The sequence below is a fragment of the Podarcis erhardii genome, assembly GCF_964252035.2.
Source record: "Podarcis erhardii genome assembly, chromosome: 4".
NCBI lineage: Eukaryota > Metazoa > Chordata > Lepidosauria > Squamata > Lacertidae > Podarcis > Podarcis erhardii.
In genome coordinates, this window is record NC_138508.1 from 22,245,692 (window position 1) to 22,266,666 (window position 20,975).

General features: G+C 41.7%; 3 pseudogenes across 3 annotated transcripts; all 3 read right to left on the reverse strand.

Annotated features, from left to right (window-relative positions):
* Positions 1-5,358: 5,358 nt before the first annotated feature.
* Positions 5,359-8,331, reverse strand: LOC309340449 (disintegrin and metalloproteinase domain-containing protein 20 pseudogene; annotated as a pseudogene). Its single transcript has one exon. The product of its transcript is annotated as a disintegrin and metalloproteinase domain-containing protein 20 pseudogene (transcript).
* Positions 8,332-10,054: 1,723 nt separating this feature from the next.
* LOC309340992 (disintegrin and metalloproteinase domain-containing protein 20 pseudogene) lies at positions 10,055-12,786 on the reverse strand (annotated as a pseudogene). Its single transcript has one exon. The product of its transcript is annotated as a disintegrin and metalloproteinase domain-containing protein 20 pseudogene (transcript).
* A 4,561-nt stretch (positions 12,787-17,347) lies between these two features.
* Positions 17,348-20,539, reverse strand: LOC309340987 (disintegrin and metalloproteinase domain-containing protein 20 pseudogene; annotated as a pseudogene). Its single transcript has one exon. The product of its transcript is annotated as a disintegrin and metalloproteinase domain-containing protein 20 pseudogene (transcript).
* Between the last annotated feature and the right edge of the window lie 436 nt (positions 20,540-20,975).

A 20,975-nucleotide genomic window follows, 5' to 3' on the forward strand; every position in this document is an offset into this window, starting at 1 on the left:
TGCTGAAAAATCTTTTTATTGAAGGTTCTTGGACTTAGAAATTTGACTTTATTTTAACTGAAATTGATTTCTTCCCTGAAATATTTTAAACTCCCCCTAGAGGATTTGGGACTTATAACAGTGACTTTTACTTTACTTTCTTTTTCCCGGCCCCTTATTGACTGTGACCATCTGTGCTGGGGCTTTCTCATGGGAACAACTCAGCTTGACCTTGAATTTTAGATAACTTTGGAATGAGTGGTACAAGAAGGAGAGGAAGAACTAAACAAACAACTTTGACAACTTTAACCGCAGCCTCACAGGCACGTAGATCATCTGTGCCTACTTTGCCCTCTGAGGTCGAAACTGTTTCTCTGCCACGGGCAGGGGAGGGAGAAACTGAGGAATTACAACTGGAAGATATGGCCTCAGGGGCAAGCACTACTATTTTAGAGAAAATTTTTGAAAAATTAGAATCTCTGGATAAGAAAGTAGAATCTCTGGACAAGAAAGCTGATGAGCAAACATACAAAATTGAGCAGAACATAGAATGTTTAAATAAATTATCTGGACAAGTCGCACAGAATACTCAAGCAATCGGAGAATTGAAGGAGGCTGCAGGGGAAAATCGGAAATTGGCTGAAGATACCAGCCAAAAACTTGAAAATTTAGAACAAGAGGTAAGACCACTCTGCAAGCAAGTAGGCGAACATCAGACCTATTTGTCCATGCTTGAACTGCGGAACAGGGAGAGCAATTTAAGGATAAGAGCAATACCAGAAGTGGAAGAAGGCAACCTAGCTGAGTTTCTGACTAAAGAATTCTCCAAATTTTGGAGTTTAGAGGAAAAGGACTTTAAAATTGTTTCAGCTTTTAGGCTCGGAAGACTTCTAAAGAAAGAGAAGCCCAGAGATTGTTTGATAATATTGAGGTCAAAGGAGGAAAGGGATAAGATTTTGGGCCTACACTACGGAAAGTCACTGGACATTTTGGACAAAAGAATTGAGATCTACAAGGATATTCCTAAACAACTGCTAGATCTTAGATCTGACTATTTGGAGTTGACAAGACTACTAAGGAAGAATTCAATCATCTTTAGGTGGGAATTTCCTCAAGGACTATCTTTTACCTTTAGAGGGAAGAAGATCAAAATCAGAACATCGGAAGACAGAGATAAATTTCTGAACGTATATGGAGAGGACCTTCACAAAGGAATTGATCAACTTCCAGGGCCTGAAACACCAGAGGCATCTGCACCCTTGGACTCTGAAGATTCTCTGAACAAGATACCACCCCTTGAAAAATAACCAGATTTATTCAGGATGTCTCTGCAACTTTTGAGTTGGAACATTAATGGCTGCAATATCCCGGAAAAAAGGAGGAAAATTTTTCATATATTAAAAAAAGAACAATTGGATATTATCTGCTTACAAGAAACACACGTGACTAGGCTCCATAGAAAGGTGTTAATAAACAAAAGACTTGGCCAAGAATTTATATCTTCGGACAGAGTAAAGAAGCGAGGAGTGGTGATATATGCAAAAGAGAGCCTGTCACCTAAATTCTTATTCAAAGATGAACATGGAAGAATATTAGGAATTGAGATACAACACCAAGGAGAAAAGATTCTGATATTAGGAATTTATGCACCAAATGACGGGAAATCGGAATTTTACAAGAAGTTGCATGAGACTATGCTGGACTATCTGGACTACAACAACATCATTATGATGGGAGATATGAATGGGGTCGTATCGACAAACATGGATAAGTCACAAAATCAAAACGTTACAAAAGACGGCAGACTACCAAAGACCTTTTTTGAAATGGCTGACAATATGGACTGGATTGATATTTGGAGAACTAAGAACCCCCTGGGAAGAGAGGGAACATTCTTCTCTGAAGCCCAACTGACTTGGACAAGAATCGACCAAATATGGATATCTAGAGGTCTGGCACCCAAGGTCAGAAAAGTGGAAATCTGCCCAAAGACCTGCTCCGACCATAATGCGCTGAAGATGGATATGACACTATTGCCAACCGGCTCCTTTAGATGGAAGATGAATGATAGCTTGTTTAGAGATCAGGAGATTCTCAAGAAGGCCCAAAAAACCTTGAAGGATTATTTTGAAATAAATATGAACACTACGGTGGAAAAAAGAACTATCTGGGACGCAAGCAAAGCTGTGATGAGGGGGTTCTTGATACAACAGAACACTGTAAAGAAAAGAACACAAAATGAAAGGAAAGATAAGATTTTGCAGAAAATTAAAGAATTGGAGAAGAAATTAAGATCAAACCCGAAGTCACAGCCGATTCTGAGAGAAATTAAACTATATCAAGCCCAATATTCTAAATTGATAAACCAAGAAATAGAATGGAAGATTAAATTAATGAAACAAAAAACTTTTGAATCGGCAAATAAATGTGGAAAACTGCTAGCTTGGCAGTTGAAGAAGAGACAGAAATTAAATACAGTTACAAACCTAGAAATTGAAGGAAGAAATATCCAGAACCCCATGGAAATTAGAAAGTGCTTCCAGAGATACTTTAAAAAATTATACACTCAAGGGCCGCAAGATGAGGTTGAGATTAAACAATTTCTGGAAAGAAATGGATTAACAAAGTTGTCACAAAAAAACAGATTAATCCTGAACAACAAAATAACACAACAAGAGATTGAACAAGCTATCCAGAACATGCAACTGGGCAAATCTCCAGGGCCAGACGGTTTGACCTCCAAGTATTACAAGATATTAAAAGACTATCTGACCCAACCAATGATGGAGGTCTGTAATGAAATTATGGAAGGGAAGAAGGCGCCGGAATCGTGGAAGGAAGCCTTTATCACATTGATACCAAAATCTGAAGCTGAAAAGACACAACTCAAAAACTATCGTCCCATCTCCCTTTTGAATGTGGATTACAAAATATTTGCAGACATTTTGGCAAGTAGATTCAAAAGAGTGCTTAATGAAGTAATTCATAAAGACCAGGCAGGCTTTCTCCCAGGTAGACATATGTTTGCAAATACTAGGAACATTATTGACGTTTTGGAACTTTTGCAAACAGACATAAATACAAAAGCAGTGTTAATTTTCATAGATGCGGAGAAGGCCTTTGACAATATTTCTTGGAAATTTATGAAGGGAAATTTGAATGAAATGGGAGTGGGACGGGGGTTTGAGAATGGGATTGACGCAATATATTCAGAACAAAAGGCCAAACTGATAGTTAACAATGTGGTTACAGAAGAGTTCAAAATTGAAAAAGGAACACGACAAGGCTGCCCGATTTCCCCTTTGTTATTCATTTCGGTTCTGGAGGTGCTCTTGAACTTGATCAGAGGGGACCGGTTGGTGGAAGGGATTCAGGTCGGAGCGAAACAATACAAATTGAAAGCTTTTGCAGATGACCTAGTTTTGACTCTGCAGGAGCCAGAATCTAGTACGAAAAGAGTATTACAACTGATACAGGATTTTGGTCGGGTGGCAGGATTTAAATTAAATAAACAGAAAACTAAAGTGTTGGGGAAAAATTTGACAGATACAGAGTCGGAAAGGTTTCAGAGAGAAACAGAACTAACTATGGTTAAAAAAGTAAAATACCTAGGGGTAAACATAACAGCAAAAAACCTGAGTCTATTTAAGGACAATTATGAAAAATGTTGGTCTGAAATTAAGAGAGACTTGGATAGTTGGACAAAATTGAAGCTTTCTTTGTTAGGCCGAATTGCTGCTATTAAGATGAATGTATTGCCAAAAATGTTGTTTTTGTTTCAAACATTACAGATTGTGGACAAAACGGAGTGCTTCCGGAAGTGGCAGAAAGATATATCTAAATTTGTCTGGCAGGGCAAAAAGCCCAGAATTAAGTTTAAGATATTAACAGATGCGAAAGAAAGAGGTGGCTTTGCCCTGCCAGACTTAAAGTTGTACTATGAAGCCGCAGCTTTCTGTTGGCTAAAAGATTGGCTACTTCTCGAAGACACTGACGTGCTGGACTTGGAAGGTTTTAACAATGCTTTTGGTTGGCATGCATACTTATGGTATGACAAAGTTAAGATCAATAAGGCCTTTAAGAACCATATTGTCAGGAAAGCACTGTTCAATGTCTGGACGAAATATAAAGACTTATTGGAAAACAAAACTCCAAGGTGGCTCTCACCTCTGGAGGCTAAGGCCCTAAAAAGACCCAATATGGAGGCCAAATGGCCAAAATATTGGGAATTATTAGAAAAAGATGGAGACAATTGGAAATTGCAGAGTTTGGAGAAAATGAAGGATAAGGTGCGAGACTGGTTACATTATGCTCAGATTAAAGAAGTTTTTAAAAATGATAAAAAGTTAGGGTTCCAGGTGGAGAAATCGAAGTTAGAAACAGAATTGTTAGAACCCAAAACCAAGGTACTATCTAGAATGTATAACTTGCTGCTAAAATGGAACACACAAGACGAAATGGTTAAATCGGCTATGATAAAATGGGCACAGGATATTGGGCATAACATTATGTTCGAGGACTGGGAAAGGTTGTGGACCACTGGGTTGAACTTCACTGCATGTAATGCTCTGAAGGAAAATGTTATGAAAATGATATACAGATGGTACATGACCCCAGTTAAACTTGCCAAAATATACCATTCGTCTGACAATAAATGTTGGAAATGTAAAGAAAATGAAGGAACATTCTTCCACCTCTGGTGGACATGCCCTAAGGTGAAGGCCTTCTGGGAAATGATATACAATGAGCTGAAAAAGGTATTTAAGTATACCTTCACTAAGAAACCAGAGGCCTTCCTTCTGGGTATTGTCGGCCAGAAGGTGTTAAAGAAGGATCGAACATTTTTCATGTATGCAACAACGGCAGCAAGGATTCTCATCGCAAAAAATTGGAAAACTCAAGATTTACCCACACTGGAAGAGTGGCAGATGCAGCTGATGGACTATATGCAACTGGCCGAGATGACTGGCAGAATCCGAGACCTGGGAGAAGAAAAGATGGAGGAAGACTGGGAGAAATTCAAGATGTATCTACAAAAACATTGTAATTTGTTTGAATGTTAAGAAGGATGCTAGATTATAAAAAACTGGCCACCACTAAACTAGATTTAAATTTGATGATAAGTGAGACTAAAGAAAATATAAAAACTTTATTGGAAAAAGTGTTAAATTATATTGGAATGTGTGGACATGAGATTGTAAACAAGTTGATAATTTGTTTGGAAAAATTCTTTTTTTTAATGATGTAAATGGGAGAGGGGGACGTGAGGGAGTCCAAAGAAGTGAAGAATTTGTTGTTATAAAAGTAAGATTGTTTGATGTGTGCATTTATATTTTAAAAAAAAACCTTAATAAATATTTATAAAAAAAAAAAAACATAGGATAGGACTTCTGTCCTGAACAACAAAGAGACTCTCAACATACTGTGAAAGTATAACCAAAGATTTTCATATGTGAATATTTCCCTTTGAGATGAACTGAACCAATGCTTACAGAGTCAAATATATATTATATAATAGTGCTCATTATACCCATCATACCCTTTGGAAACTTTCTGCATTGTTCACTTCTGTGATCTAGAATGGTTTTAGTTCCTCTGTTCATTATGATGGACAGATTCTTGAACTCTTTCTCCTAACCTTGTTGCTTAGCACAAACCTGTAATACACACCCATGCCAACAGCAGCAGTCACCGTGGAAAGGACCAACACACTTCCTACAATACTACCTACAATGACACCATTCCAGTTTTTTGCAATTGGCCCACTGTCAATGCTGCCCCCATATCCTTTCTTTAGACAGTCAGGAGGGGCCCAACCATAAGAACAATGGCAGTGTTTGTGGTTGTTGCATATTCCCCTATTATGGCACTTTGTGGCATTGCAATCATACTGCAAGAGGGACACGTTCTTGCATTCCCTATTCATACACATCATGCCAGTGCCACAAGGTGTACCGTCTTCCACTGCTCCAATATCAGCTACCTCCATTCCACTGTGGTAGTCTGTAGCCCAGCAGTTACTTTTGCCAGTGGTGGTTTGAATGATGGTTTGGTGTTCCTCCAAGGTAGGCACACTATGGATATTACTACACTGCATTCGGCCACATAGAATATTTTCAGCATTGCATTTCTTAAAAATACCATGTTTTAGGCCACAGTTGCCAAAGCGATCACCTCGAGCATTCAGTCCTCTGAAACAATCCTCTGAAGCTCGTACAGTTTTCTTGCCAAATATCTTTTTGCACTGCCCATTCGGAGTACTACAACGACCATGATAGCAATAGACTCCATCACCGCAAGGGGCACCATCTTGTACATAAACATCTTCCGGACACTGGTCTGAAGTTCCAGTGCAAAATTCAGGAAGATCACACATACTAATACTCTTTCTGCAAATGGATCCAGGGGGACGGTACTTGCACCTGTCACAGCACAATCCAGAAGAACAATTGGCACATGGACGCAACGTGCAATCTGGCCTGCAACAATAATCCAATCGACACTGTACAGTTGTACCACAGTCGCATTGCTCTCCTTTTTCCACTACTTTGTTGCCACAGTATTCGAGGTTATAGATTTGATCAGGGTCTGGTGGAATCAACAAGCAAGGTGAGTCCTTTTGATTGAAATACTCATAGTAACTGCAGTTGCTAAACTTATCAACCTCTGAGTGCCAAGCAGACATAATGCAGGCACGTCGATCACATTTACAGACCAAATCATCATGGTTCATACCAAGATTATGTCCAAATTCATGGGCAAATAGCACAGAAAAATCAAACAAATTGAAATTCTTTGATACTATAACACCAGTAGCCCAATACTCACTACAAATTTGTCCTACATATGCTATTCCAATAGCACCTATAAATGACCTGTATACAATTAAGTGAGCAGCATCATTCTTTAGATGGTTAAGTAGAGTGTTATGTCTCCATATACTGAAAGCATTAAGTGTGGCTCCTATACCGCCATCAACATATATGAGGTTCTTTTCCGTCCATATCTCCAGTCCTGCGACAGACACGTCAAGAAAAAGTGGCTCAAAAAATGAATTTACAGCATGGATGGCCTCAAGAATTTTCAGAGCAATATCAGTTTCATTTTTATCAAACTTAACATATCGTTCATGCTCCACCACAAATGCCACTTCTGCATGTCTCTTGTGTGGCCACCAGAGTCCTGCTGGAGCACTTTTGACAGCCACATGCTCTGCGTCCTGGATCATGGCCTCTTGACGCCTTTGCTCTTCCTCCGTCAACCCACACCTCATGTGCATGGCACCCTCCTCTGTTTCCAGCCGATACACCACATGCTGAAAGGTAGCAGATGGGTGGACAGGTTCAATTTGATATGTCTCATTGTTAAGTTGTAACAGGCCCCTGAGTCCCCCTGAGCAAGTGCTGAGAGTGACTGAAGAGAGAGGCTTGTCCTGTATGAAGCCACTGTAGAAACAATCATCCCTGATGTAATGATAGTCACCCAGGAGGTCCCCTTCCTTATTGTACGTGAAAATGGGAAAGTGTTTAGGAACAATGCCCTTCTTCCGCCTTAGGCGCACCACCTGGCCCTTCCCCTCAATCTGCAGCAGGTAGCTGACATCCTGGGTTTCCTGTAGTCCATGCCTGAAGCTCAGTTTCCTTGGGATGGTCACCTCATAAGAGGCATACCTAAAGCCCTGAGGTGGTGTCTGGCCACCAATCACACTCAGGAGATTCCTCAAGAACATAATGAGCAGCCATGCCAGGCAGCCACTCATTTTCCAAGAAAGAGGAAAGAAGCTCTTGAAGCACCACCTCTGGCATCTCATCCCTGAAAGGGAAGCCCCAAACAGTTGTTACCAGGTTAGTAGATAGATGGGAAGGAGGCTATATGTGAATCAGAAGAGGAGGAAGATACGTTGCCTAGCAACTGCCAGTGTGCTCCATCTGTGGAATGGGGGTGGAGCTTGGAGGATCAAAGATGGAACAGAATGGCAGAGGAAGAACAGGGCCGAAAACATTTCTAAGAAGTTTCTGCCTGGGAGGGTTGCATGAAGAAGAGCAAAAAAATTAGTCTTATAGCACGCCATGGACTAACATGATTTATTTTGGCATCAGTCAGTGAACATGAGGCCACTTCATACAGGGATGGGTTATAATCCTCAGTTGTCACGTATGGAACATTAAAAGTACTTTCTGTGACAATTCAATTAATGTTTAAATGTATGCAAAACATAAAAATAACTGGTGATAGCACAATCGTCTTTGCATTGCTGAGTTCCTTTTCAGCTCTGAGGCAACACCTCCTCTTCACTTGGCCAGGTGAAGAAGCCCAGGTGAGCTAAGTGCTTCTTTCGGTCACAGTTTTCACTCATCCACCTCCTTCAGAGAAGGGGAGCCAGCAAGGAGTGCTGGCCACCAGCTCAGTCAAAACCACCCAAAAGAATGAATGGCCCCTCTAATCCCTCCCAATCCCCTCAGAATCTTCCTTTTTTGCACACCAAACTGCGGCCTCCCTCAGTGGGAGATTCCATGCACCCCTTTTGACTGGAGATACAACAAGAGATTCATTCTGGATCTTCTGCATACAATATGTGGTATGCACCACTGAACTATGGATCTTCCCATCCTTAAATAAGTAAGGGAAATGAAAACTCTTAGGGTCATGTGAAACATTATAGAAAGAGGATCTAGCATTATCAGAGAGCATCTTGTTGTTGTGTAGTCGTTTAGTCGTGTCTGACTCTTTGTGAACTCATGGACCAGAGCATGCGAAGCCCTCCTGTCTTCCACTGCCTCCCGCAGTTTGGTCAAACCCATGCTGGTAGCTTTGATAACACTGTCCAGCCATCTTGTCCTCTGTCGTTCCCTTCTCCTTGTGCCCTCAATCTTTCCCAGCATCAGGGTCTTTTCCAGGGAGTCTTCTCTTCTCATGAGGTGGCCAAAATATTGGTGCCTCAGCTTCACGATCTGTACTTCCAGTGAGCACTCAGGGCTGATTTCCTTAAGAATGGATAGGTTTGATTTTCTTGCCATCCATGGGACTCTCAAGAGTCTCCTCCAGCACCATAATTCAAATGCATCAATTCTTCAGCAATTAGCCTTCTTTATGGTTCAGCTCTCACTTCCATACATCACTAATGGGAAAACCATGGCTTTAACTATATGGACCTTTGTTGGCAAGGTGATGTCTCTAGTTTATAAAATGATGTCTAGGTTTCTCATTGTTTTTCTCCCAAGAAGCAGGTGTCTTTTAATTTTGTGACTGTTGTCACCATCTGCAGTTATCATGGAGCCCAAGAAAGTAAAATCTCTCACTGCCTCCATTTCTTCCTCTTCTATTTGCCAGGAGGTGATGGGCCCAGTGGCCATGATCTTAGTTTTTTTGATTTTGAGCTTCATACCATATTTTGCGCTCTCCTCTTTCACCCTCATTAAAAGGTTCTTTAATTCCTCCTCACTTTCTGCCCTCAAGGTTGTGTCATCTGCATACCTGAGGTTGTTGATATTTCTTAGTTTTATCAAAAAGTGTATTGGCTTCCCTAAAAATAGTTCATTTTGAGGGTAACCCCAATTTATTTCAAAATCTGCTCTAACTGAGAATTAGAAATAAGATAAAATACTGTTTACTTGGTTTCCCAGTATTAGATTTATAAAATCTTTAATCTGTGAGGCGCAAAAAATATTTTGCATTTATATGCACTGGTGTTTTAAATACACAAATCTTGAGCCATTTTTACATGCAATAGAAGTTAAATACAGGGGCATTTGTAAACCGTGTATAAACTCAGAGATTGATAAAAACTACGTATAGCAAGAAACCGGAAGAATTTTTACTAGGAATGGTTTCAGATAATATTCCCAAAAACAAAACTAGGCTATTTATGTGTGCAACGTATATCTTTCCTATAGTTGCTTATGTTCTGTGTCATGTACTTCGATATTTTTTGTAGGTTTTTTTTTTAAAAAAAATCATTACTATTAAGGAATTTTCCTTTGTAATTTTGTTTGTCTATATTTATATGTACCTGTTTAAAGCAAAATAAAAGTTAAAAAAAGAAAAAAAGCTTTAATGAAAAGATTGCACCCTCAAATATGTTACATAACATTCACCATTATTTCCATCATAGCTTTTTGAAATATTATGTGTTAGTGGTTTTATAATATTTTTAATATATTGTCTCATTTCAAAACTAACATTTCTGCCAACACAGTTATAGGTATAATGTTTGCAATGGCTTTCTAGACAGATGTGAATTCACTCCACAAACGTAGAAATATTGCATTTCAATGGCTTGAGAGGATTGGGTTGTGATTTTATCCATGTACACCCAAGGTTACTTTGGGAGAGGATCAGCGATATCCAAAATACCAGCACTGCTTCCATGCATATCTTTAGCATGGTATCCTCCTGTATGATAATATTCCATTGCACTGGACAGATTTCTCTCACTCAACATAGGATAGGACTTCTGTCCTGAACAACAAAGAGACTCTCAACATACTGTGAAAGTATTGCCAAAGATTTTCATATGTGAATATTTCCCTTTGAGATGAACTGAACCAATGCTTACAGAGTCAAATATATATTATATAATAGTGCTCATTATACCCATTATACCCTTTGGAAACTTTCTGTGATCTAGAATGGTTTTAGTTCCTCTGTTCATTATGATGGACAGATTCTTGAACTCTTTCTCCTAACCTTGTTGCTTAGCACAAACCTGTAATACACACCCATGCCAACAGCAGCAGTCACCGTGGAAAGGACCAACACACTTCCTACAATACTACCTACAATGACACCATTCCAGTTTTTTGCAATTGGCCCACTGTCAATGCTGCCCCCATATCCTTTCTTTAGACAGTCAGGAGGGGCCCAACCATAAGAACAATGGCAGTGTTTATGGTTGTTGCATATTCCCCTATTATGGCACTTTGTGGTATTGCAATCATACTGCAAGTGGGACACGTTCTTGCATTCCCTATTCATACACATCATGCCAGTGCCACAAGGTGTACCGTCTTCCACTGCTCCAATATCAGCTACCTCCATTCCACTGTGGTAGTCTGTAGCCCAGCAGTTACTTTTGCCAATGGTGGTTTGAATGATGGTTTGGTGTTCCTCCAAGGTAGGTAGCCCATAAATATTACTACACTGCATTCGGCCACATAGAATATTTTCAGCATTGCATTTCTTAAAAATACCATGTTTTAGGCCACAGTTGCCAAAGCGATCACCTTGAGCATTCAGTCCTCTGAAACAATCCTCTGAAGCTCGTACTGTATTTTTGCCAAATATCTTTTCGCACTGTCCATTAGGAGTACTACAACGACCATGATAGCAATAGACTCCATCACCGCAAGGGGCACCATCTTGTACATAAACATCTTCCGGACATTGGTCTGAAGTTCCAGTGCAAAATTCAGGAAGATCACACATACTAATACTCTTTCTGCAAATGGATCCAGGGGGACGGTACTTGCACCTGTCACAGCACAATCCAGAAGAACAATTGGCACATGGACGCAACGTGCAATCTGGCCTGCAACAATAATTCAATCGACACTGCTCATATGTACCACAGTCGCATTGCTCTCCTTTTTCCACTACTTTGTTGCCACAGTATTCGAGGTTATAGATTTGATCAGGGTCTGGTGGAATCAACAAGCAAGGTGAGTTCCTTCGATCGAAATATTCATAATAACTGCAGTTGCTAAACTTATCAACATCTGAGTGCCAAGCAGACATAATGCAGGCACGTCGATCACATTTACAGACCAAATCATCATGGTTCATACCAAGATTATGTCCAAATTCATGGGCAAATAGCACAGAAAAATCAAACAAATTGAAATTCTTTGATACTTCAACACCAGTAGCGAATTTCTCACTACAAATTTGTCCTAGAAATGCTATTCCAATAGCACCTCTATACGACCTGTATACAATTAAGTGAGCAGCATCATTCTTTAGATGGTTAAGTAGAGTGTTACGTCTCCACATACTGAAAGCATTAAGTGTGACTCCGATACTTTTATCAACATCTATGAGGTTCTTTTCCGTCCATATCTCCAGTCCTGCTACAGACACGTCAAGAAACAGTGGCTCAAAAAATGAATTTATAACATGGGTGGCCTCAAGAATTTTCAGAGCAATATCAGTTTCATTTTTATCAAACTTAACATATCGTTCATGCTCCACCACAAATGCCACTTCTGCATGTCTCTTATGTGGCCACCAGAGTCCTGCTGGAGCACTTTTGACAGCCACATGCTCTGCGTCCTGGATCATGGCCTCTTGACGCCTTTGCTCTTCCTCCGTCAACCCACACCTCATGTGCATGGCACCCTCCTCCATTTCCAGCCGATACACCACATGTTGAAAGGTAGCAGATGGCTGGACAGGTTCAATTTGATATGTCTCATTGTTAAGTTGTAACAGGCCCCTGAGTCCCCCTGAGCAAGTGCTGAGAGTGACTGAAGAGAGAGGCTTGTCCTGTATGAAGCCACTGTAGAAACAATCATCCCTGATGTAATGATAGTCATCCAGCAGGTCCCCTTCCTTATTGTACGTGAAGATGGGGAAGTGTTTAGGAACAATGCCCTTCTTCTGCTTGAGATGCACCACTTGGCCCTTCCCCTCAATCTGCAGCAGGTAGCTGACATCCTGGGCTTCCTGTAGTCCATACCTGAAGCTCAGTTTCCTTGGGATGGTCACCTCATAAGAGGCATACCTAAAGCCCTGAGGTGGTGTCTGGCGACCAATCGCACTCAGTAGATTCCTCAAGAACATAATGAGCAGCCATGCCAGGCTGTCACTCATTTTCCCAGAGCGTGGAAATTATCTCTTGAAGCACCACCTCTGGCATCTCCTCCTTGAAAGGGAAGCCCCAGACAGTTGTGACCAGGTTAGTAGATAGATGGGAAGGAGGCTATATGTGAATTAGAAGAGGAGGAAGATACGTTGCCTAGAAACTGCCAGTGTGCTCTGTCTGTGGAATGTGGGTGGAGCTTGGAGGATCAAAGAAGGAACAGAATGGCAGAGGAAGAGCAGGGAAGAAAACATTCCTAAGAAGTTTCTGCCTGGGAGGGTTGCAGGAAGAAGAGCAAAACAGAGAGAAAGTCTTATAGCACCCCATGGACCAACAAGTTCTGTATCAGCATCAGTCAGTGGACATGAGCTCACTTCATACATTGGATGTGTCATAGTCCTCAGGTTGTCAGGTATGGAACATTAAAAGTACTTTCTGTGACAATTCAACTAGTGTTTAAATGTATGCAAAACATAAAAATAGCTGGTGATAGCACAATCATCTTTGCATTGCTGAGTTCCTTTTCAGCTCTGAGGCAACACCTCCTCTTCACTTGGCCAGGTGAAGAAGCCCAGGTGAGCTAAGTGCTTCTTTCGGTCACAGTTTTCACTCATCCACCTCCTTCAGAGAAGGGGAGCCAGCAGGGAGTGCTGGCCACCAGCTCAGTCAAAACCACCCAAAAGAATGAATGGCCCCTCTAATCCCTCCCAATCCCCTCAGAATCTTCCTTTTTTGCACACCAAACTGCGGCCTCCCTCAGTGGGAGATTCCATGTGCCCCTTTTGACTGGAGATACAACAAGAGATTCATTCTGGATCTTCTGCATACAATATATGGTGTACACCACTGAACTATGGATCTTCCCATCCTTAAATAAGTAAGGGAAATGAAAACTCTTAGGGTCATGTGAAACATTTTAGAAAGGGGATCTAGCGTTACCAGAGAGCATCTTGTTGTTGTGTAGTCGTTTAGTCGTGTCCGACTCTTTGTGAACTCATGGACCAGAGCATGCCAAGCACCCCTGTCTTCCACTGCCTTCCACAGTTTGGTCTAACTCATGCTAGTAGCTTCAAGAACACTGTCCAACCATCTTGTCCTCTGTCGTTCCCTTCTCCTTGTGCCCTCAATCTTTCCCAGCATCAGGGTCTTTTCCAGGGAGTCTTCTCTTCTCATGAGGTGGCCAAAGTATTGGAGCCTCAGCTTCAGGATCTGTCCTTCCAGTGAGCACTCAGGGCTGATTTCTTTCAGAATGGATAGGTTTGATTTTTTGCAGTCCATGGGACTTTCAAGAGTCTCCTCCAGCACCATAATTCAAAAGCATCAATTCTTCGGCGATCAGCCTTCTTTATGGTCCAGCTCTCACTTCCATACATCACTACTGGGAAAACCGTAGCTTTAACTACATGGACCTTTGTTGGCAAGGTGATGTTTCTGGTTTATAAGATGCTGTCTAGGTTTGTCATTGGTTTTTCCCAAGAAGCAGGCGTCTCTTAATTTCGTGGCTGCTGTCACCATCTGCAGTGATCACGGAGCCCAAGAAAGTAAAATCTCTCACTGCCTCCATTTCTTCCCCTTCTATTTGCCAGGAGGTTATGGGACCAGTTGCCATGATCTTAGTTTTTTTGATGTTGAGCTTCATACCGTATTTTGCACTCTCCTCTTTCACCCTCATTAAAAGGTTATTTAATTCCTCCTCACTTTCTGTCATCAAGGTTGTGTCATCTGCATATCTGAGGTTGTCGATATTTCTTAGTTTTATCAAAAAGTGTATTGGCTACCATAAAAATAGTTCATTTTGAGGGTAACCCCAATTTATTTCAAAATTTGCTCTAACTGTTAATTAGAAATATGCCAGAATACTGTTTACTTGGTTTCCCAGTATTAGATTTTGTAAAATATTTAATGTGTAAAGTGCAAAAAATATTTTGCATTTATATGCACTGGTGTTTTAAATACACAAGTCTTGAGCCATTTTTACATGCAATAGAAGTTAAATACAGGGAAATTTGTAAACCCTGTATAAACTCAGAGGGCAAGTAAGGGCTACCTTTTGACGTGGGTGAAAGCAGGTTTCCCATAATTCCCTCACAGTTGTGTCTGAATACTTGAATTAGAGATAAGCAAGTTATTCTGAGCTCACTTCAAATTATCTTGAAAATTTTCTGAGACCTTGCCCCCAAATCAGAAGATTTTATTGAAAGATAGAACTAATCAGCTCATAGAGCTTGATGCTCAGCTAGTGGAATATTTTCTCCCCAGAGCTACAAAGATCTAAAAGGCAATGCGCTAATTAGCTACTTATTAGAGACAGCCAGACTGACCATTACATGATTCTAGAAAAAATATATGTGCCAACAGTATGACTCAGGACAGCTGAAGGGATTTATAAATCTCATATCTCCTTTGAAGCCAGATTTTACTTCACTGGCACCCATGGCAGTTGCCATGAGCATGGAGCCAATTTTCCTGGTCTTTTTCACATGATCAGCACTGCTTGGTGTCAGTTTCTAATGGTGTGAGAAAGACAGGCATGCAAGAGAGGATATGATAGAGGAGTATGAAACAGTCTCCCTCGGGAGGTGGTGGACTTTCCTTCCTTGGAGGTTTTTAAGCAGAGGTTGGATGACCCTCAGTCATGGATGCTTTAGCTGAGATTCCTGCATTGCAAGGGGTTGGACTAGATGAACCTTGAGACCCTCCCAACCCATGCTTCTATGTAGAAACAAGACTAGAACATGAAGGCATTCAAAGAAGCTGAAGGATGGAAGATTCAGGACAGAAAAATCCATTTACATAGTGCATACTTAAACAGTAGAATTTGTTCTCAAAAGTGCAGTGACGGTCACCAGCTTTGGTTGCTTTTTAGAGAATTAGACAAATTCCTAGCACGTAAGGATATTAACATCTACTAGCCACAATAGAAGAAGAAGAAGAGAAGAAGAAGAAGAAGAAGAGTTTCAACTTGTAAGCCACCTTTCACTCCCCTTAAGGAGTCTCAAAGTGGCTAACCATCTCCTTTCCCTTCCTCCCCAACAACAAAAACTCTGTGAGGTGAGTGAGGCTGAGAGACTTCAGAGAAGTGTGACTAGCCCAAGGTCACCCAGAAGCTGCATGTGGAGGAGCGGGGAAACGAACCCGGTTCACCAGATTATGTGTCCACCGCTCTTAACCACTACACCACACTGGCTCTGTATGATGTCCAGTGTTGGAGCCAGTATGGCTCTGAACAGGGCCATCCCACCTATGGGGCAAGGTGAGGCGACCACCTCAGGTAAGGTTGATTTGATTTCCCCACCTTGTTTGTGATGTAGATCTTCACTCTCCCATTTCTTCCCAGTGGTGTCATGGACAGAGCAGAGGAGGAAGAATGGTGGAGACCGCCGCTGCAGGCTTTGACTAGAGAGGAGGAATGGGCAGGTAGCATAGACCTCCAGGAGTGGTTTGGCACAGAGCATACATGTAAGGGAGATGAGGGCAAAAGGGGAGAGGAGGAGGAGGAGAACATGGAGAGGATTCAGCAGGAGGCGGCTGAGCAGCAGTTGAATGAGATCCTGTCGCTGGAGAGTATCCTGAACCCATACCCTCCCCCCCAAAAAAACCAGGCATTCGCTGAGAATAGTCAAACAGAGAGCTCAGAGGCAACTGTCTCATACCAGTCACAGTCGGATGCAGCAGGAGAAATTAGATGAACAGGAAAGTAACGGAGAAGGGGGGGGGGACTTCACTCAGGGCAACATTAGGTGCATCTTGAATTCTTCTCTGCAAATTGTATTATAAGCAGAACTGAAAAAGCTTGCTGTTTCTCTATCTCGCAGCCTTCTTGGGAATCGACCACAGCTGCCATCAGTACCCTGACTTCATTCCCTGCTTGTCCCTGATGTGGCTCTTCACCCATCCCTTCTTCCTGTTACCATAAAGAAGCAATGCAGAAGCAAGAAGCAGCAGCTAAGCCAGCTGCTGCTGGCTGGAAAAGCAGACAGGATGTTTGTGACTGTTGCCATGGCAAGAAAGGGGCAGTCCATTCTCCGTGCTGAGCACAGGATGTGAGCTCAGTGTGTGTCATATGATCTGTACAGGATATACATGGGTGGAGTCAGTTTTAAAGTTTCTCTCTGTTGTTCAAAGGGTGCAGACATCTTTTCTGTATGGCTGCTAAAGACAGAAATAAAGACATGTAGATACGTTTCTGTCTGAGTCTGATTCCCCTCCCTGGGGATATGCAGGGAGGAGGAGTAGCAGTGGTGTGTTTTTCTCACAGTCTGGGAAAAATCGCCGATACGGACCTCAACTGTTTTTCCTGACGGGAGTCGCGGGAGGGAGGTCAAAAGGAATTCAGCTGGTGCCTGGACAGATAGGCACATACCTCTAACCGAGGCAGAATTCCAACATTTCCATGGCGGGGGGGGGGGATTTTGTATATTCCGTGTTAAAGTACAGAGATGGTCTCAAAATATCTGAAAAGGTTTTCCCCCAAAAATGGTTTGTGGATAAACCAAAGATTACCCTGTGTGACACATTTTATCAACAAACTGTTAAAACAAAAAACTTTAATGAAAACATTGCACCATCAAATATGTTACAAAACATCCACCATTATTTCCATAATAGCTTTTTGACATATTATGTGTTGTTGGTTTTATAATATTTTTAATATAATGTCTCATTTCAACATTAACCTTTCTGCCAACGCAGTTATTGGTATAATGTTTGCAATGGCATTCTAGACAGATGTGAATTCACTCCACAAACGTACAAATATTGCATTTCAATGGCTTGAGAGGATTGGGTTGTGATTCTATCCATGTACACCCAAGGTTACTTTGAGAGAAAATCTGAGAAATCCAAAATACCAATATGGCTTCCATGCATTTCTTTAACATGGTATGCTCCTGTATGATAACATTCCATTCCACTAGACAGATTTCACCCATTTACATAGGATAGGACTTCTGTCTTGAACAACAAAGAGACTCTCAACATACTGTGAAAGTATAGGCAAAGATTTTCATATGTGAATATTTCCACTTGAGATGAACTGAACCAATGCTTACAGAGTCAAATATATGTTATATAATAGTGCTCATTATACCCATCATACCCTTTGGAAACTTTCTGCATTGTTCGCTTCTGTGATCTAGAGTGGTTTTCATTCCTCTGTTCATTATGATGGACAGATTCTTGAACTCTTTCTTCCAACATTGTTGCTTAGCACAAACCTGTAATATACAACCATGCCAACAGCAGCAGTCACCGTGGAAAGGACCAACACACTTCCTACAATACTACCTACAATGACACCATTCCAGTTTTTTGAAATTGGCCCACTGTCAATGCTGCCTCCATATCCTTTCTTTAGACAGTCAGGAGGGGCCCAACCATAAGAACAATGGCAGTGTTTGTGGTTGTTGCATATTCCCCTATTATGGCACTTTTTGAAGTTACAATCATACTGCAAGAGGGACACGTTCTTGCATTCCCTACTAATACACATCATGCCAGTGCCACAAGGTGTACCGTCTTCTACTGCTCCAATATCAGCTATCTCCATTCCACTGTGGTAGTCTGTAGCCCAGCAGTTACTTTTGCCAATGGTGGTTTGAATGATGGTTTGGTGTTCCTCCAAGGTAGGTACACTAGGGATATTACTACACTGCATTCGGCCACATAGAATATTTTCAGCATTGCATTTCTTAAAAATACCATGTTCAAGGCCACAGTTGCCAAAGCGATCACCTTGAGCATTCAGTCCTCTGAAACAATCCTCTGAAGCTCGTACGGTTTTCTTGCCAAATATCTTTTCACACTGCCCATTTGGAGTACTACAACGACCATGATAGCAATAGACTCCATCACCGCAAGGGGCACCATCTTGTACATAAACATCTTCCGGACATTGGTCCAAAGTCCCAGTGCAAAACTCAGGCAGGTCACAGATGCCAATACTCTTTCTGCAAATGGATCCAGCAGGACGGTACTTGCACATGGCACAGCACAGTCCAGAAGAACAATTGGCACATGGACGCAACGTGCAATCTGGCCTGCAACACTGATCCGATTGACACTGTGCAGCTGAACCACAGTCACATTGCTCTCCTTTTTCCACTACTTTGTTGCCACAGTATTCGAGGTTATACATTTGATCAGGGTCTGGTGGAATCAACAAGCAAGGTGAGTCCTTTCGATTGAAATACCTATGGTAACTGCAGTTGCTAAACTTATCAGTCCGTGAGTGCCAAGCGGCCATAATGCAGGCACGTCGATCACATTTACAGTCCGAACTATCATGGGGCATACCAAGATTATGCCCAAATTCATGAGCAAATAGCACAGAAAAATCAAACAAATTGAAATATATTGATACTTCAAGAGCAGTGGCCCAATATTTACTACAAATTTGTCCTACATATGCTAATCCAATAGTACTTCCATATGACCTGTATACAATTAAGTGAGCAGCATCATTCTTTAGATGGTTAAGTAGAGTGTTACGGCTCCATATACTAAAAGCTTTAAGTGTGGCACCTATTCCACCATCAACATCTATGAGGTTCTTTTCTGACCATATCTCCAGTCCTGCTATAGACACTTCAACTAAAAATGGCTCAAAAAATGAATTTACCATATGGATCGTCTCAAGAAGTTTCATAGCAATATCAGTTTCATTTTTATTAAACTTAACATATCGTTCATGCTCCACCACAAATGCCACTTCTGCATGTCTCTTGTGTGGCCACCAGAGTCCTGCTGGTGCACTTTTGACAGCCACATGCTCTGTGTCCTGGATCATGGCCTCTTGACGCCTTTGCTCTTCCTCCGTCAACCCACACCTCATGTGCATGGCACCCTCCTCTATTTCCAGCTGATACACCACGTGCTGAAAGGTTGCAGATGGCTGGACAGGTTCAATTTGATATGTCTCATTGTTAAGTTGTAACAGGCCCCTGAGTCCCCCTGAGCAAGTGCTGAGAGTGGCTGAAGAGAGAGGCTTGTCTTGTATGAAACCACTGTAGAAACAATCATCCCTGATGTAATGATAGTCAACCTGGAGGTCCCCTTCCTTATTGTACGTGAAGATGGGGAAGTGTTTAGGAACAATTCCCTTCTTCTGCTTGAGATGCACCACCTGGCCCTTCCCCTCAACCTGTAGCAGGTAGCTGACATCCTGGGTTTCCTGTAGTCCATACCTGAAGCTCAGTTTCCTTGGGATGGTCACCTCATAAGAGGCATACCTAAAGCCATGGGGTGGTGTCTGGCCACCGGTCTCAATCAGGAGATTCCTCAGGAACATAATGAGCAGCCATGCCAGGCTGCCACTCATTTTCCAAGAAAGAGGAAAGAAGCTCTTGAAGCACCACCTCTGGCATTTCATCCTTGAAAGGGAAGCTCCAAACAGTTGTTACCAGGTTAGTAGATAGATAGGAAGGAGGCTATATGTGAATTAGAAGAGGATGAAGATATGTTGCCTAGCAACTGCCAGTGTGCTCCATCTGTGGAATGGGGGCGGAGCTTGGAGGATCAAAGAAGAAACAAAATGGCAGAAGAAGAGCAGCGAACAAAACCTTCCTAAGAAGTTTCTGCCTGGGAGGGTTGCAGGAAGAAGAGCAAAAAAAGAGAGAGTCTTATTGCACCCCATGGACTAACATGATTTATTTCGGCATCAGTCAGTGAACATGAGGCCACTTCATACAGGTATGGGTTATAATCCTCAGTTGTCACGTATGGAACATTAAAAATACTTTCTGTGACAATTCAACTAGTGTTTAAATGTATGCAAAACATAAAAATAGCTGGTGATAGAACAACCTTCTTTGCATTGCTGAGTTCCTTATCAGCTCTGAGGCAACACCTCCTCTTCACTTCGCCAGTTGAAGAAGCCCAGGTGAGCTAAGTGCTTCTTTCGGTCACAGTTTTCACTCATCCACCTCCTTCAGAGAAGGAAAGCCAGCAAGGAGTGCTGGCCACCAGCTCAGTCAAAACCACCCAAAAGAATGAATGGCCCCTCTAATCCCTCCCAATCCCCTCAGAATCTTCCTTTTTTGCACACCAAACTGTGGTCTCCCTTAATGGGAGATTCCATGCGCCCCTTTTGACTGGAGATACAACGAGAGATTCATTCTGGATCTTCTGCATACAATATATGGTGTACACCACTGAACTATGGATCTTCCCATCCTTAAATAAGGGAAATGAAAACTCTTAG